Genomic DNA, 17,005 nt, shown 5'->3' on the forward strand with positions numbered 1-17,005 from the left:
GAGAGACGAGAGACAGACACACAGAGAGTGACAGAGTGAGAGAGACAGAGATGTGTTGTATGTCCACAAGGTGGCACTGGTGTACTAGACATTGAGAAACATAAACACACAGAGAGACATAGACACATAGACACAGACACATAGAAACATACAGTACCTTTAACAGTGCATGTCTCATTGGGGGGCATGGCCAGTACTCTGTCTCCTGTCTGAATGTAGCCCGCCTCGATCTTCCCTGTTACACAGAACCCTGAGCCCTGATCTAGAACCACAGAGAACAGGGTTAGAACACAGAACCCTGATCTAGAACCACAGAGAACATGGTTAGAACACAGAACCCTGATCTAGAACCACAGAGAACAGGGTTAGAACACATAACCCTGATCTAGAACCACTGAGAACAGGGTTAGAACACAGAACCCTGATCTAGAACCATAGAGAACAGGGTTAGAACACAAAACCCTGATTTAGAACCACAGAGAACAGGGTTAGAACACAGAACCCTGATCTAGAACCACAGAGAACAGGGTTAGAACACTGAACCCTGATCTAGAACACAGAGAACAGGGTTAGAACACTGAACCCTGATCTAGAACACAGAGAACAGGGTTAGAACACAGATCTTTAAAAAGAATATCAACAGCTGATCGAGCACAAAAAATCTTATTTCTCTCCAATGTGTTCAAATGTGTTTACATCCCTGTTAGTGAGCATTTCTCCTTTGTCAAGATAATCCATCTACCTGGCAGGTGTGGCAAATCATGAAGCTGATTAAACAGTATGATTATTACACAGGTGCACCTTGAGCTGGGGACAATAAAAGGCCACTCGAAAATGTGCAGTTTTGTCACACAACACAATGCCACATATATCTCAAGTTGAGGGAGCGGGCAATTGGCATGCTGACTGCAGGAATGTCCACCAGAGCTGTTGCCAGAGAATTTAATGTTCAGTTCTCTACCATAAGCTGCCTCCAATATAATTTTAGAGAATTTGGCAGTATGTCCCAGCCAGCCTCACAACTGTAGACCACGTATAACCATGCCAGTACAGGACCTCCACATCCGGCTTCTTCACCTGCGGGATCGTCTGAGGGGGACCCTTTTGTGGGGAAAAGCCCTTTTGTGAGGAAAAACTAATTCTGATTGGCTGGGCCTGGCTCCCAAGTAGGTGGGCCTATGCCCTCTCAGGCCCACCCATGGCTGTGCCCCTGCCCAGTCATCTAAAATCCAAAGATTAGGGCCTAACGAAATGATTTAAATTGGCTGATTTCCTTTTATGAACTGTAACTGTAAAATCTTTGAAATTGTTGCATGTTGCGTTGATATTTTTATATTGTTTTATTTTAGATTTTAGTTCAGTATAGATAGACGGCAGGTAGTGGTTAGGTTGCTGGATTGAATCCCCGAGCTGACAAGTTAAAAATCTGTCGTTCTGACCCTGAACAAAGCAGTTAACCCACTGTTCCCCGGTAGGCCGTCATTGTAAATAAAAATTTGTTCTTAACTGACTTGCCTAGTTAAATAAAGGTTAAATTAAAAAAATAAAATATACATTTAAAAAATACCTCAGCCAACTTGGTGACAAATATTTCGATGTGCTCTTGAGCAAGGCACTTAACCCTAATTGCTCCTGTAAGTCGCTCTGGATAAGACATCTGATAAATGACTAAAATGTAAATGAGATATTTCTGTATTTCATTTTCATTAGATTTAAAAAAAATATAAAAAAATAACATTTTCACTGTCATTATGGGGTATTGTGTGTAGATGGTTGAGAGAAAAATCAATGCCATCCATTTTGAATTCAGGCTGTAACACAACAAAATGTGGAATAAGTCCAGGGGTATGAATACTTTCTGATGGCATCGTATGTTCTTAATTTAAAACGATACCTGCAGACAATGTGTATATGAGACAAACCATACACCAGATGTTGCCTTTTCAAAATGACATTTAAAATTGTTTAGTACAAATCCAACCCTTGTGATTTAGGTCCAGTATGGAAAAAAGGAGAAGATAATTAGACTACTGGAGATTTGCATTACAGGTTCAATATATTATTTTGTAAATATCACTTTAGTTCATTTTTTTTTTTTTTTTTTTTTTTTTTTAGCAATGTCACTTACAAAAATGATCGCAGTTGTTCCCATAGCAACCATGTACCGGATAAGCTAGCGACCTTTTAGGTCAATAATATGCTGTTTTTTTTAATAAACAAAAAATTGTTGGCTTTATAATCGTGAGAGAAAATGTAACTAGCTATTAACTAGCTAGTTAGTTATACCTAGGTAGCTTACAAGGTTAAGCTGACTTTTTTCAAAACTAACCTCCTTGTGGCTAGCTAGTTATTGTCCCTCATGCTAGCCTTTACAGCCAAATATCACTTTAGAAACGTCTAAATTAAAAAAAAATATTGAAACGGCCAACATTGTAGAACATTTCTCCTATCTTACTGCAGCTTTAGCTCATATCGAAATAGCAGAGAAATGCGGAAACATCTTTAGTCCTCACACACTGTTGCTCCTACAGCACTAATACGGTGAGCAACGTCGGAGCGCTGACCAAGCAAGGCATTTCATTGGCTTAACGTGACGCGAGGAGTCACAGATTTACAACTGGTTCCGACCCTCTATAGGGGATTTCTGCAATAGAACTTCCCCAGGCTTCCCATTTTAGGGAATCCCTTGTTCAGCACAAGGCTAGTATCTCTGCAATGTATCTATATCTCTGTAATGTATCTCTGCAATGTATCTATATCTCTGTAATGTATCTATGTAATGTATCTCTGCAATGTATCTATATCTCTGTAATGTATCTCTGCAATGTATCTATATCTCTGTAATGTATCTATGTAATGTATCCGTATCTATGTAATGTATCTATATCTCTGTAATGTATCTATATCTCTGTAATGTATCTATTTCTCTGTAATGTATCTATGTAATATATCTCTGCAATGTATCTGTATCTATGTAATGTATCTATATCTCTGCAATGTATCTATATCTATGTGATGTATCTATATCTATGTAATGTATCTTTGTGATGTATCTATATCTATGTAATGTATCTATGTGATGTATCTATATCTATGTAATGTATCTCTGCAATGTATCTGTATCTATATCTTTGTAATGTATCTATATCTATGTAATGTATCTATATCTATGTAATGTATCTATGTAATGTATCTATATCTATATCTATCTAATGTATCTCTGTAATTATCTGTATCTCTGTAATGTATCTATGTCTATGTAATGTATCTATATAATGTATCTGTATCTCTGTAATGTATCTATATCCATGTAATGTATCTGTATCTATGTAATGTATCTATGTAATGTATCTATGTAATGTATCTGTATCTATATCTATGTAATGTATCTCTGTAATGTATCTGTATCTATGTAATGTATCTCTGTAATGTATCTGTATCTATGTAATGTATCTGTATCTATGTAATGTATCTATATCTATGTAATGTATCTCTGTAATGTATCTATATCTATGTAATATATCTATATCTATGTAATGTATCTATATCTATGTAATGTATCTATATCTATGTAATGTATCTATATCTATGTAATGTATCTATATCCATGTAATGTATCTGTATCTATGTAATGTATCTATGTAATGTATCTATATCCATGTAATGTATCTGTATCTATGTAATGTATCTATATCCATGTAATGTATCTGTATCTATGTAATGTATCTATGTAATGTATCTATGTCTATGTAATGTATCTACATCCATGTAATGTATCTGTATCTATGTAATGTATCTCTGTAATGTATCTCTATAATTTATCTATGTAATATATCTATATCTCTGTAATGTCTCTATATCTATGTAATGTATCTATATCTATGTAATGTATCTATGTAATGTATCTATATCTATGTAATGTATCTGTATCTATGTAATGCATCTGTGTCTATGTAATGCATCTGTATCTATGTAATGCATCTATATCTATGTAATGTATCTATATCTATGTAATGTATCTATGTAATGTATATATGTAATGTATCTATGTAATGTATCTATGTAATGTATCTATGTAATGTATCTATGTAATGTATCTATATCTATGTAATGTATCTATGTAATGTATCTATGTAATGTATCTATGTAGACCCACACAGAACCCTGATCTAGAACCACAGATAGAACAGAGTGTGATCTCACCTTTGAAGACGTCCGAGACACACAGTCGGAAGGGCTTTTCTATCGACCTCTGGGGTGGTTTGAAATAATCTATGGAGAGAGAGGAGGAGGAAGAGAGAGGAGGTGGACGGAGAGAATAGATATGGAGGGAGGGAGAGAGATAGAATAGATATGGAGGGAGGGAGAGAGAGAGAGAATAGATATGGAGGGAGAGAGAGAGAGAGAATAGATATGGAGGGAGAGAGAGAGATAGAATAGATATGGAGGGAGAGAGAGAGAGAGAATAGATATGGAGGGAGGGGAGAGAGAGAGAGATAGAATAGATATGGAGGGAGAGAGAGAGATAGAATAGATATGGAGGGAGAGAGAGAGATAGAATAGATATGGAGGGAGAGAGAGAGATAGAATAGATATGGAGGGAGAGAGAGAGAGAGAGAATAGATATGGAGGGAGAGAGAGAGAGATAGAATAGATATGGAGGGAGGGAGAGAGATAGAATAGATATGGAGGGAGGGAGAGAGATAGAATAGATATGGAGGGAGAGAGAGAGAGAGAGAATAGATATGGAGGGAGAGAGAGAGAGATAGAATAGATATGGAGGGAGGGAGAGATAGAATAGATATGGAGGGAGAGAGAGAGAGAGATAGAATAGATATGGAGGGAGGGAGAGAGAGAGAGATAGAATATATATGGAGGGAGGGAGAGAGAGAGATAGAATATATATGGAGGGAGAGAGAGAGAGAGAATAGATATGGAGGGAGAGAGAGAGAGAGATAGAATAGATATGGAGGGAGAGAGAGAGAGAGAATAGATATGGAGGGAGAGAGAGAGATAGAATGATATGGAGGGAGAGAGAGAGAGAGAGAGAGAGAATAGATATGGAGGGAGAGAGAGAGAGATAGAATAGATATGGAGGGAGGGAGAGAGATAGAATAGATATGGAGGGAGAGAGAGAGGGAGGGAGAGAGAGAGAATAGATATGGAGGGAGAGAGAGAGAGATAGAATAGATATGGAGGGAGGGAGAGATAGAATAGATATGGAGGGAGAGAGAGAGAGAGATAGAATAGATATGGAGGGAGGGAGAGAGAGAGAGATAGAATATATATGGAGGGAGGGGAGAGAGAGATAGAATATATATGGAGGGAGAGAGAGAGAGAGAATAGATATGGAGGGAGAGAGAGAGAGAATAGATATGGAGGGAGAGAGAGAGATAGAATAGATATGGAGGGAGAGAGAGAGAGAGAGAGAGAGAATAGATATGGAGGGAGAGAGAGAGAGATAGAATAGATATGGAGGGAGGGAGAGAGATAGAATAGATATGGAGGGAGAGAGAGAGGGAGGGAGAGAGAGATAGAATAGATATGGAGGGAGAGAGAGAGGGAGGGGAGAGAGAGATAGAAATAGATATGGAGGAGAGAGAGAGGGAGGACAGAGATAGAATAGATATGGAGGAGAGAGAGAGGAGGGACAGAGAGAGAGATAGAATAGATATGGAGGGAGAGAGAGAGAGAGAGAGAGAATAGATATGGAGGGAGGGAGAGAGGGAGGGACAGAGAGAGAGAGAGAGAATAGATATGGAGGGAGGGACAGAGAGAGAGAGAGAGAGAGAGAGAGAGAGAGAGAGAGAGAAGAGAGAGAGAGAGAGAGAGAGAGAGAGAGAGAGAGAGGAGAGGAGAGAGAGAGAGAGAGAGAGAGAGAGAGAGAGAATAGATATGGAGGGAGGGAGGGACATAGATAGAATAGATATGGAGAGAGGGAGGGAGGGAGAGAGAGCATGAAAAATAGTGAGCTGTTATCTTCATATCAGACTGTTGACTGCTACCACCGAGTTACTCTGTTACCATGCTGACTAATACCATAGCAACATCACAATGATTACCACTTTTAATATTGTCAGTCATAACACTACTTAAGACACACACTTCCAGATCATTACAGGAGAGAGCGGAGGCTAAATCAAACAGTCAATATGTCTCAGCTACTCTGCTCTCTCTGAAGATGGAAATCATTCTGTCTTCATTAAATACACTTGTCCCACAGCCATGTATATAATGGATGTTTTAATGTTAAACATTGTTGAGTTGTCACGTTATTTTCTAAAGCTTTGTGGACTTGAATAAGAGTGTGTGTGTGTGTGTGTGTGTCTACCGATCTGTTCCAGCAGACAGGGTCCAGAGTACCAGGATGTTAGCGTCAGCGCAGAACTCTTAGTGGTCAGGTTCTCTCCTGATAGGCCACTGGTCGGCACGTAGAACACATCAGAGTCCTGGGAGAGAACATAGAACAGCTATTACACCAGCCTCACTAAGGTTAAAACCAGACTCAGACTCACTAAGGTTAAAACCAGCCTCAGACTCACGAAGGTTAAAACCAGCCTCAGACTCACGAAGGTTAAAACCAGTCTCAGACTCAGGAAGGTTAAAACCAGCCTCAGACTCAGGAAGGTTAAAACCAGCCTCAGACTCACGAAGGTTAAAACCAGCCTCAGACTCAGGAAGATGTAAAACTTTCCTTTTTATTCTATGAGTTGTATTTTCCCATATAAAATCTGTTATGACTGAGTATAGTTCTTTAAGCAATGTCTTCGTTGGGGTAATCGGTATTACCGATAATAAGTATGAAAACTTTAGGAGCCATGCCATTCCGAAGAGGCTTATTCTCCCTGTAAAATTTAGCGGAACATTTTTCCATTTAATTAGATGTTCTTTCATATCGTTGAGTAACTGGATAAAGTTATCGTTATATATTTGTTGTTTGTTGTCAATTATTAAGCATCCTAAGTATTTTATACATTTTATGGTCCACTGAAAGGATGTAGATCATGAGTTAGTATTTTTCATTTTTCCTATTGACATTATTTCAGGTTTCTCCAAGTAAATTTTATATCCTGAGATCCGCACCGAGCTAAAGGCCGTTTTCAAGGAGCGGGACACTAATCCGGACGCCAATAAGAAATCCCGCTACGCCCTCAGATGATCCATCAAACAAGCAAAGCATCAACACAGGATTAAGATTGAATCCTACTACGCCGGCTCTGACCGCTCGTCGGATGTGTCCAGGCTTGAAAACTATTACGGACTACAAAGGGAAACCCAGAAGTCCATGCACGAGAGCACCAGCTGTTCTGGATGACCGTGTGGTAACGCTCTCGGTAGCCAATGTGAGCAAGACCTTTAAACAGGTCAACATACACAAAGCCGCGGGGCCAGATGGATTACCAGGACGTGTACTCAAAGCATGTGCGGACCAACTGGCAAGTGTCTTCACTGACATTTTCAACCTCTCCCTGACAGAGTCTGTAATATATACATGTTTCAAGCAGACCACTATAGTCCCTGTGCCCAAGAACAGTAAGGTAACCTGCCTAAATGACTACTGACCCGTAGCACTCACATCTGCAGCCATGAAGTGCTTTGAAAGGCTGGTCATGGCTCACATCAACACCATTATCCCAGAAACCCTAGACCCACTCCAATTTGCATACCGCCCCAACAGATCCACAGATGATGCAATCTCTATTGCACTCCACACTGCCCTTTCCCACCTCGACAAAAGGAACAGCTATGTGAGAATGCTATTCATTGACTACAGCTCAGCGTTCAACACCAAAGTGCCATCAAAAGCTTATTGAAGTGCCCTCAAAGCTCATCAATAAGCTCATCAATAAGGACACTGGGATCAAACAACTCCCTCTGCAACTGGATCCTGGACTTCCTGACGGGCCGCCCCCAGGTGGCAAGGGTAGGTAACAACACATCTGCCACGCTGATCCTCAACACAGGGGTCCCTCAGGGGTGCGTGCTCAGTCCCCTCCTGTACTCCCTGTTCACTTATGACTGCACGGGCAGGCACGACTCCAACACCATCATTAAGTTTGCTAATGACACAACAGTGGTAGGCCTGATCACCGACAACAATGAGACAGCCTATAGGGAAGAGGTCAGAGACCGGGCCGTGTGGTGCCAGGACAACAACCTTTCCCTCAACGTGATCAAGACAAAAGGAGATGATTGTGGACTACAGGAAAAGGAGGACCGAGCACGCCCCCATTCTCATTGACAGGGCTGTAGTGGAGCAGGTTGAGAGCTTCAAGTTCCTTGGTGTCCACATCACCAACAAACTAACATGGTTCAAGCACACCAAGACAGTCGTGAAGAGGGCAAGACAAAACCTATTCCCTCTCAGGAGACTGAAAAGATTTGGCATGGGTCCTCAGATCCTCAAAAGGTTTTACAGCTGCAACATCGAGAGCATCCTGACGGGTTGCATCACTGCAAGGCACTACAGAGGGTAGTGCGTACAGCCCAGTACATCACCGGGGCCAAGCTTCCTGCCATCCAGGACCTCTACACCAGGCGGTGTCAGAGGAAGGCCCTAAAAATGGTCAAAGAAACCAGCCACCCTAGTTATAGACTGTTCTCTCTGCTACCGCAATGCAAGCGGTACCGGAGCGCCAAGTCTAGGTCCAAGAGGCTTCTAAACAGCTTCTACCCCCAAGCTATAAGACTCCTGAACATGTAATCAAATGGCTACCCAGACTATTTCAACCCCCCCCCCCTACACTGCTGCTACTCTGTTATTATCTATGCATAGTCACTTTTATAACTCTACCTACATGTACATATTACCTCAATTACCTTGACTAACTGGTGTCCCTCCACATTGACTCTGTACCGGTACCTCCTGTATATAGCGTCCACATTGACTCTGTACCAGTACCACCTGTATATAGCCTCCACATTGACTCTGTACCGGTACCCCCTGTATATAGCCTCCACATTGACTCTGTACCGGTACCCCCTGTATATAGCCTCCACATTGACTCTGTACCGGTACCCCCTGTATATAGCCTCCACATTGACTCTGTACCGGTACCCCTGTATATAGCCCCACAATGACTCTGTACCGGTACCCCCTGTATATAGCCTTCACATTGACTCTGTACCGGTACCCCCTGTATATAGCCTCCACATTGACTCTGTACCGTAACACCCTGTATATAGCCTCCACATTGACTCTGTACCGGTACCCCCCCGTTTATAGCCTCCACATTGACTCTGTACCGGTACCCCTGTATATTAGCCTCCACATTGACTCCCTGTACCGGTACCCCGTTTATAGCCTCCACATGACTCTGTACCGGTACCCCCTGTATATAGCCTCACATGACTCTGTACCGTACCCCGTTTATAGCCTCCACATTGACTCTGTTACCGGTACCCACTGTATATAGCCTACACATTGATCCTGTACCGGTACCCCCTGTATCTAGCCTCCACATTGCCTCTGTACCGGTACCCCCTGTATATAGCCTCCACATTTGACTCTGTTACCGGTACCCCCTGTATATAGCCTCCACATTGACTCTGTACCGGTACCCCCTGTATATAGCCTCCACATTGAACTCTTGTACCGGTACCCCCTGTATATAGCCTCCACATTGACTCTGTACCGGTACCCCCTGTATATAGCCTCCACATTGACTCTGTACCGGTAACCCCCTGTATATAGCCTCCACATTGACTCTGTACCGGTACCCCCTGTATGTATTGTTGTTTTACTGCTGCTCATTAATTATTTGTTAGTTTTATTTCTTTTTTTTTTTAGGTATTTTTCTTAAAACTGAATTGTTGGTTAAGGGCTTGTAAGGAAGCATTTCACTGTTCACTCTCCTCGACCTGTTGTATTCGGCGCATGTGACAAATAAAATCTGATTTGATCTGGACATCCTCCCCTAATCTGTCCGCTGCATAACACTGTTATAGAACCCTTAGTGGTCAGGTTCTCTCCTGATAGCCTAAGGGTCGGGGACAGACAACACACTTATAATGCTACATAACACTGTTATAGAACCCTTAGTGGTCAGGTTCTCTCCTGATAGCCTACGGGTCGGGACAGACAACACACTTATAATGCTACATAACACTGTTATAGAACCCTTAGTGGTCAGGTTCTCTCCTGATAGCCTACGGGTCGGGACAGACACACACACTTATAATGCTACATAACACTGTTATATGAACCCTTAGTGGTCAGGTCTCTCCTGATAGCCTACGGGTCGGGAACAGACAACACACTTATAATGCTACATAACACTGTATAGAACCCTTAGTGGTCAGGTTCTCCTCCTGATAGCCTACGGGTCGGACAGACAAAACACTTATAATGCTACATAACACTGTTATAGAACCTTAGTGGTCAGGTTCTCTCCTGATAGCCTACGGGTCGGGACAGACAAACCACTTATAATGCTACATAACACTGCAATAACTAACGTACAACACCGAGTCCTGGGAGAGAGCAGAACCATAGAATTATGCTACAAAATAGATACAGGATCTCTATAATATAACACTAAAAACACTGCTAGAAAAGCATTATAAATCTGCTATAACATTATTAGAAACACAATAAAACTGTAGTTTGGGTTAGCTTGATTGTCTTAATTCAGTGTTCACTAACCCTAGCTCCAGGTCAAAGGGTTCCCTAACCCTAGCTCCAGGTCAAAGGTCCTAACCCTAAGCTTCCAGTCAAAGGTCCTAACCCTAGCTCCAGGTCAAAGGTCCTAACCCTAGCCACCCACCTTAATCCAGCCTGTTTCAGGAAATGTCCAAGTTGGAGATGATCTCTTTAAATCGCTCCTGTTGCCAGTTTTACCTGTCACACACACGCGCACACACACACACACACACACACACACACACACACCCACACACAGAGAGAGTTCCTTGTTAAACATTTCCTATCTGTTACAATCACGATTGTACCATAATTCCACTGTTGTCAGAGTACGGCGTTGCCGTGGCTACACCTATTAGTAGTGGCAACTTTGTTTCTCACCTGGTCCATCTTGTTGACGGCAACAGCGAGCTGCGTGACGCCCAACGAACGGACCAGAAGGCCGTGCTCTCGCTCTGACCACCCGCCTCGAACCCTGCCTCAAACTCACCTCTGCTGGCATCAAACCACTAACACCCGCCACGTCCGCCTGTGAGGAGAGACACACACAGGTTATACTAACACCATCATAATGAGGACATATTCTGATCTGTATTCCAGGCCATGTGAGGACATTCTGATCTGTATTCCAGGCATGTGAGGACATTCTGATCTGTATTTCCAGGCCATAATGAGGACATTCTCTGATCTGTATTACAGGCCATATTCTGATCTGTATTACAGGCCATAATGAGGACATTCTGATCTGTATTACAGGCCATAATGAGGACATATACTGATCTGTATTTTAGGCCATAATGAGGACATATACTGATCCTGTATTACAGGCCATAATGAGGACATTCTGATCTGTATTACAGGCCATAATGAGGACATTCTGATCTGTATTACAGGCCATATTCTGATCTGTATACAGGCCATAATGAGGACATTCTGATCTGTATTACAGGCCATAATGAGGGACATATACTGATCTGTCTTTTAGGCCATAATGAGGACATTCTCTGATCTGTATTACAGGCCATAATGAGGACATTCTCTGATCTGTATTACAGGCCATAATGAGGAACATTCTCTGATCTGTATTACAGGCCATAATGAGGACATATACTGATCTGTATTACAGGCCATAATGAGGACATTCTGATCTGTATTCCAGGCCATAATGAGGACATTCTGATCTGTATTCCAGGCCATAATGAGGACATTCTGATCTGTATTACAGGCATAAGGAGAACATATTCTGATCTGTATTACAGGCCATAATGAGGACATTTCTGATCTGTATACAGGCCCATAATGAGGACATTCTCTGATCTGTATTACAGGCCATAATGAGGACATTCTCTGATCTGTATTACAAGGCCATAATGAGGACATTCTCTGATCTGTATTACAGGCCATAATGAGGACATTCTCTGATCTGTATTACAGGCCATAATTGAGGACATATTCTGATCTGTATTACAGGCCATAATGAGGACATATTCTGATCTGTATTTACAGGCCATAATGAGGAACATATTCTGATCTGTATTACAGGCCATAATGAGGACATATTCTGATCTGTATTCCAGGCCATAATGAGGACATTCTGATCTGTATTCCAGGCCATAATGAGGACATATACTGATCTGTATTCCAGGCCATAATGAGGACATATACTGATCTGTATCCAGGCCATAATGAGGACATTCTGATCTGTATTCCAGGCCATAATGAGGACATTCTGATCTGTATTCAGGCCATAATGAGGACATTCTGATCTGTATTCAGGCCATAATGAGGACATTCTGATCTGTATTCCAGGCCATAATGAGGACATTCTGATCTGTATTCCAGGCCATAATGAGGACATTCTGATCTGTATTCCAGGCCATAATGAGGACATTCTGATCTGTATTCCAGGCCATAATGAGGACATTCTGATCTGTATTCCAGGCCATAATGAGGACATTCTGAATACACTGTGATTTTCCACTCTGTGTAAGCCGTATCTTTCCATTTATACTGAACTAAAATATAAACGCAACATGCAACACTTTCAAAGATTACCTAACTTCAGTTCAAATCAAATCAAAACTTTGCCACATGTGCCGAATACAACAAGTGTAGACTTTACCGTGAAACGCTTACTTACAAGCCCTTAACTCTATTTCTTGAACTGCATTGTTGGTTAAGTATTTACCAAATAAACTAAAGTAAAAAAATAATTAAAAGTAACACAAAATAACAATAATGAAGGTATATACAGGGTACTGAGTCAATGTGTGGAGGTACAGGTTAGTAGAGGTAATATGTACATGTAGGTAGGGGTGTAGTGACTATGGGGGTACAGGTTAGTAGAGGTAATATGTACATGTAGGTAGGGGTAAAGTGACTATGGGGGTACAGGTTAGTAGAGGTAATATGTACATGTAGGTAGGGGTGAAGTGACTATGCATAGATAAGAAACAGCGAGTAGCAGCAGTCAAATGTAAATAGTCCGGTGGCCATTTTGATTAAATTGTTCAGCAGTCTTATGGCTTGGGGCTAGAAGCTGTTAAGGAGCCTTTTGGACCTAGACTTGGTGCACTGGTACCGCTTGCCGTGCGGTAGCAGAGAGAACAGTCTGACTTTTTGGGCTTTCCTATGACAACCGCCATGATGAAGCCAATGACTGAGGTGGTATACTCCTCAATGCCATTGGATGAATCCCAGAACATATTCCAGTCTGTGCTGCAAAACAGTCCTGTAGCTTAGCATCCGCATCATCTGACCACTTCCTTATTGAGCTGGTACTTCCTGCTTTAATTTTGCTTGTAAGCAGGAATCAGGAGAATAGAGTTATGGTCAGATTTGCCAAATGGAGGGCGAGGGTAAGCTTTGTACGCATCTCTGTGTGTGGAGTAGAGGTGGTCTAGAGTTTTTTTTCCCTCTGGTAGATCATGTGACATGCTGGTAGAAATGAGGTTGAACGGATTTCAGTTTGCCTGCATTAAAGTCCCCGGCCACTAGGAGCGCTGCTTCTGGATGAGAATTTCTTGTTTGCTTATGACCTTATACAGCTTGTTGAGTGGCGGTCTTGGTGCCAGCATTGGTCTGTGGTGGTAAATAGACGGCTACAAAAAAATAAGATGAAAAACTCTCTTGGTAGATAGTGTGGTCCTACAGCTTATCATGAGGTACTCTACCTCAGGTGAGCAATACCTCGAGACTTCTTTAATATTAGACATCGCACACCAGCTGTTATTGACAAATAGACAAATAGTCTTACCAGACGTAGCTTCTCTGTCCTTGCCGATGCCTGGAAATGCCCGGCAGCTCTATATTATCCGTGTCGTTGTTCAGCCACAACTCGGTGAAACATAAGAATTACAGTTTTTAATGTCTTGATGGTAGGATAGTCTTAAATCGTATATCATCCATTTGTTTCCCATGATTGCCACGTTGGCCAATAGAACGGATGGTAGAGGAGATTTACCTCACCTGCCTACGAAGGCAGCCCGAACTCCGCCCCCTTTGTCTCCGTCTTTTCATGACGGGGATTTGGGCACGTTCCCGAGAAAGCAGTATATCCTTCGCGTCGGACTCGTTAAAGAAAAATCTTTGTCTAATTCGAGGTGAGCAATTTCTGTTCTGCTGTCCAGAAGTTATTTTCGGAGACGGTAGCAGCAACATTATGTACAAAATAAGTAAAAAAAAAAAAAGTTATAAACAACGCAAAAAAAAAAAACGTACAAAATAGCACAGTTGGTTAGGAGCCTGTAAAAGCCATCCCCCTCCGACGCCATTCTCTGTCAGTTCATATCAGCAAATCAGTCAATTGAAATAAATTCATTAGGCTCTAATCTATGGATTTCACACGATTGGGAAAACCGATATGCATCAGTTTGTAACAAATGCCTTTAAAAAAAAAAATAGGGGTGTGAATCAGAAAAAAATAGTCAGTATCTGGTGTGACCATCATTAGCCTCTCTCTCTACTGGGAATACAGATATGCATCTGTTGGACCGATGCCTTTAAAAAACAAAAAAATGTAGGGGCCGTGGATCAGAAAAAAATTATCAGTATCTGGTGTGACCACCATTGGGCTCATGCAGCGTGACACATCTCCTTCACATAGAGTTAATCAGGCTGTTGATTGGGTCTGTGGAATGTTCGTCTTCAACGGCTGTGAGAAGTTGCTGGATATTGGCAGGAACTGGAACACGCTGGTCGAATCCACCCCATGGCAAAGTGCGTAGAATTGCAGCAAAACGTATTTAAAAATGCAACATTTTCTCTACGCCACAAGGCAAAACGTGTAGATACAGTATACCTTCTATCTTCAGTTTAGTTCCACAGTAGCGACTTACAGTTAAGCGACTTCATCTTAATATAGCTAGGTGGGACAAATCACATATCAAAAGTTCACTTTTCCTCAAAGTAGCTATCAGCAAAGTCAGAGCAAGAGAGGGAGGGGGGCTGGTTCCACCATTGGAGAGCCAGGACAGTTTAAAGCTTGGACTAGGGGTGGGTGGGCCAAGACACCAGAGGTGGCAGAACAGGTTGTGGGGTGCCAGGACAGAGAAGAGCTCTGGACTGGGCTGAGCGGGAGCTGCCTTCCTGTAGAGGTGGGCGGGCCAAGACACCAGAGTGGAGGAACAGAGAGCTCAGGTTGGGGTGTTGGGTTTGACTCCTAGGCTGAAGGTAGGGAGGGGAAGTTCCTCTTGCTGGTCCGTAGGTAAACACCATGGTCCGGTAGTGGAGTGTCTGGAGGAGCAGGGTGATATGAGAGAACTTGGGAAGGTTGAAAACCAGGTGGGCTGCAGAGTTCCTGCATCAGTTGCGGGGGTTCCAGCCAACAGCGAGTTGTAGTAGTCTAGATGGGTGATGATAAAAGTCTGGATTAGGACCTGTGACGCTTCCTGTGTGAGGTAGGGTCGTACCCTAGGGATGGTCCTCTTCCTGTGTGAGGTAGGGTCGTACTCTACTTCCTGTGTGAGGTAGGGTCGTACTCTACTTCCTGTGTGAGGTAGGGTCGTACTCTACTTCCTGTGTGAGGTAGGGGTCGTACTCTACTTCCTGTGTGAGGTAGGGGGGTACCCTACAGATGTTCCTCTTCCTGTGTGAGGGAGGGCCCGTACCCTACGGATGTTGTAGAGCATGAAACCTGCAGGAGCAGGTCACTGCTTTGATGTTTGCAGAGAATGACAGGGTGTTGTCCAGGGTCAAACCAAGGTTCTTTGCTCTCTAGGAGGGGCGACACTGTGGAGTTGTTGACTGTGTGGAGAGGTCTTTGAGTGGGCACGCCTTCCCGGGAGTAAGACAGCTCTGTCTTGTCGAGGTTGAGCTTGAGGTTGGTGGGGCCAACTCCAAGTTGAGATAGCTGCCAGGCACGCATAGATGTGTGTCGCCAACCTGGGTGTCAGAAGGGGAGAGAAGGAGGAAAGTAGTAGATTGTCATCCGCATAGCAGTGATAGGAGAGACCTTGTGAGGACATGACAGAGCTGAGCGACTTGGTCTATAGAGAGAAGAAGAGAGGTCCATCCTCATAGCAGTGACAGGAGAGACCATGTGAGGACATGACAGAGCTGAGCGACTTGGTCTATAGAGAGAAGAAGAGAGGTCCATCCTCATAGCAGTGACAGGAGAGACCATGTGAGGATATGACCAGTGACTTGGTCTATAGAGAGAAGAAGAGAGGTCCATTCCTCATAGCAGTGATAGGAGACACCATGTGAGGATATGACCGTGACTTGGTGTATAGAGAGAGGAGGAGAGGGACTAGAACCGAGCCATGGGGGACACCAGTAGTGAGAGGTCCGTGGTGCAGCCACAGACCCTCTCCACGTCCCCTGGTAGGAGCTACTGTGGAACTAAGTGAAGGTGTCCTGTATAACTACTGTGGAACTAACTGAAGGTGTCCTGTATAAACCACTGTGGAACAAAATATAGGTGTCCTGTATAACTACTGGGGAACTAAATGAAGGTGTCCTGTATAAACTACTGTGGAACTAACTGAAGGTGTCCTGTATAAACTACTGTGGAATTAACTGAAGGTGTCCTGTATAACTACTGTGGAATTAACTGAAGGTGTCCTGTATAAACTACTGTGGAATTAACTGAAGGTGTCCTGTATAACTACTGTAGAACTAACTGAAGGTGTCCTGTATAGCTACTGTGGAATTAACTGAAGGTGTCCTGTATAAACTACTGTGGAACTAAATGAAGGTGTCCTGTATAAACTACTGTGGAACTAACTGAAGGTGTCCTGTATAACTACTGTGGAACTAAATGAAGGTGTCCTGTATAAATTACTGTGGAACTAACTGAAGGTGTCCTGTATAACTACTGTGGAACTAACTGAAGGTGTCCTGAATAACTACTGTGGAATTAAC

General features: G+C 42.7%; 1 pseudogene; it reads right to left on the minus strand.

Annotated features, from left to right (window-relative positions):
• Nucleotides 1-17,005, minus strand: part of LOC115175208 (HBS1-like protein) — a 35,546-nt pseudogene that overhangs the window by 7,694 nt on the left and 10,847 nt on the right.

Source organism: Salmo trutta, chromosome 35 (assembly GCF_901001165.1).
Source record: "Salmo trutta chromosome 35, fSalTru1.1, whole genome shotgun sequence".
In the NCBI taxonomy this organism is placed as follows: domain Eukaryota; kingdom Metazoa; phylum Chordata; class Actinopteri; order Salmoniformes; family Salmonidae; genus Salmo; species Salmo trutta.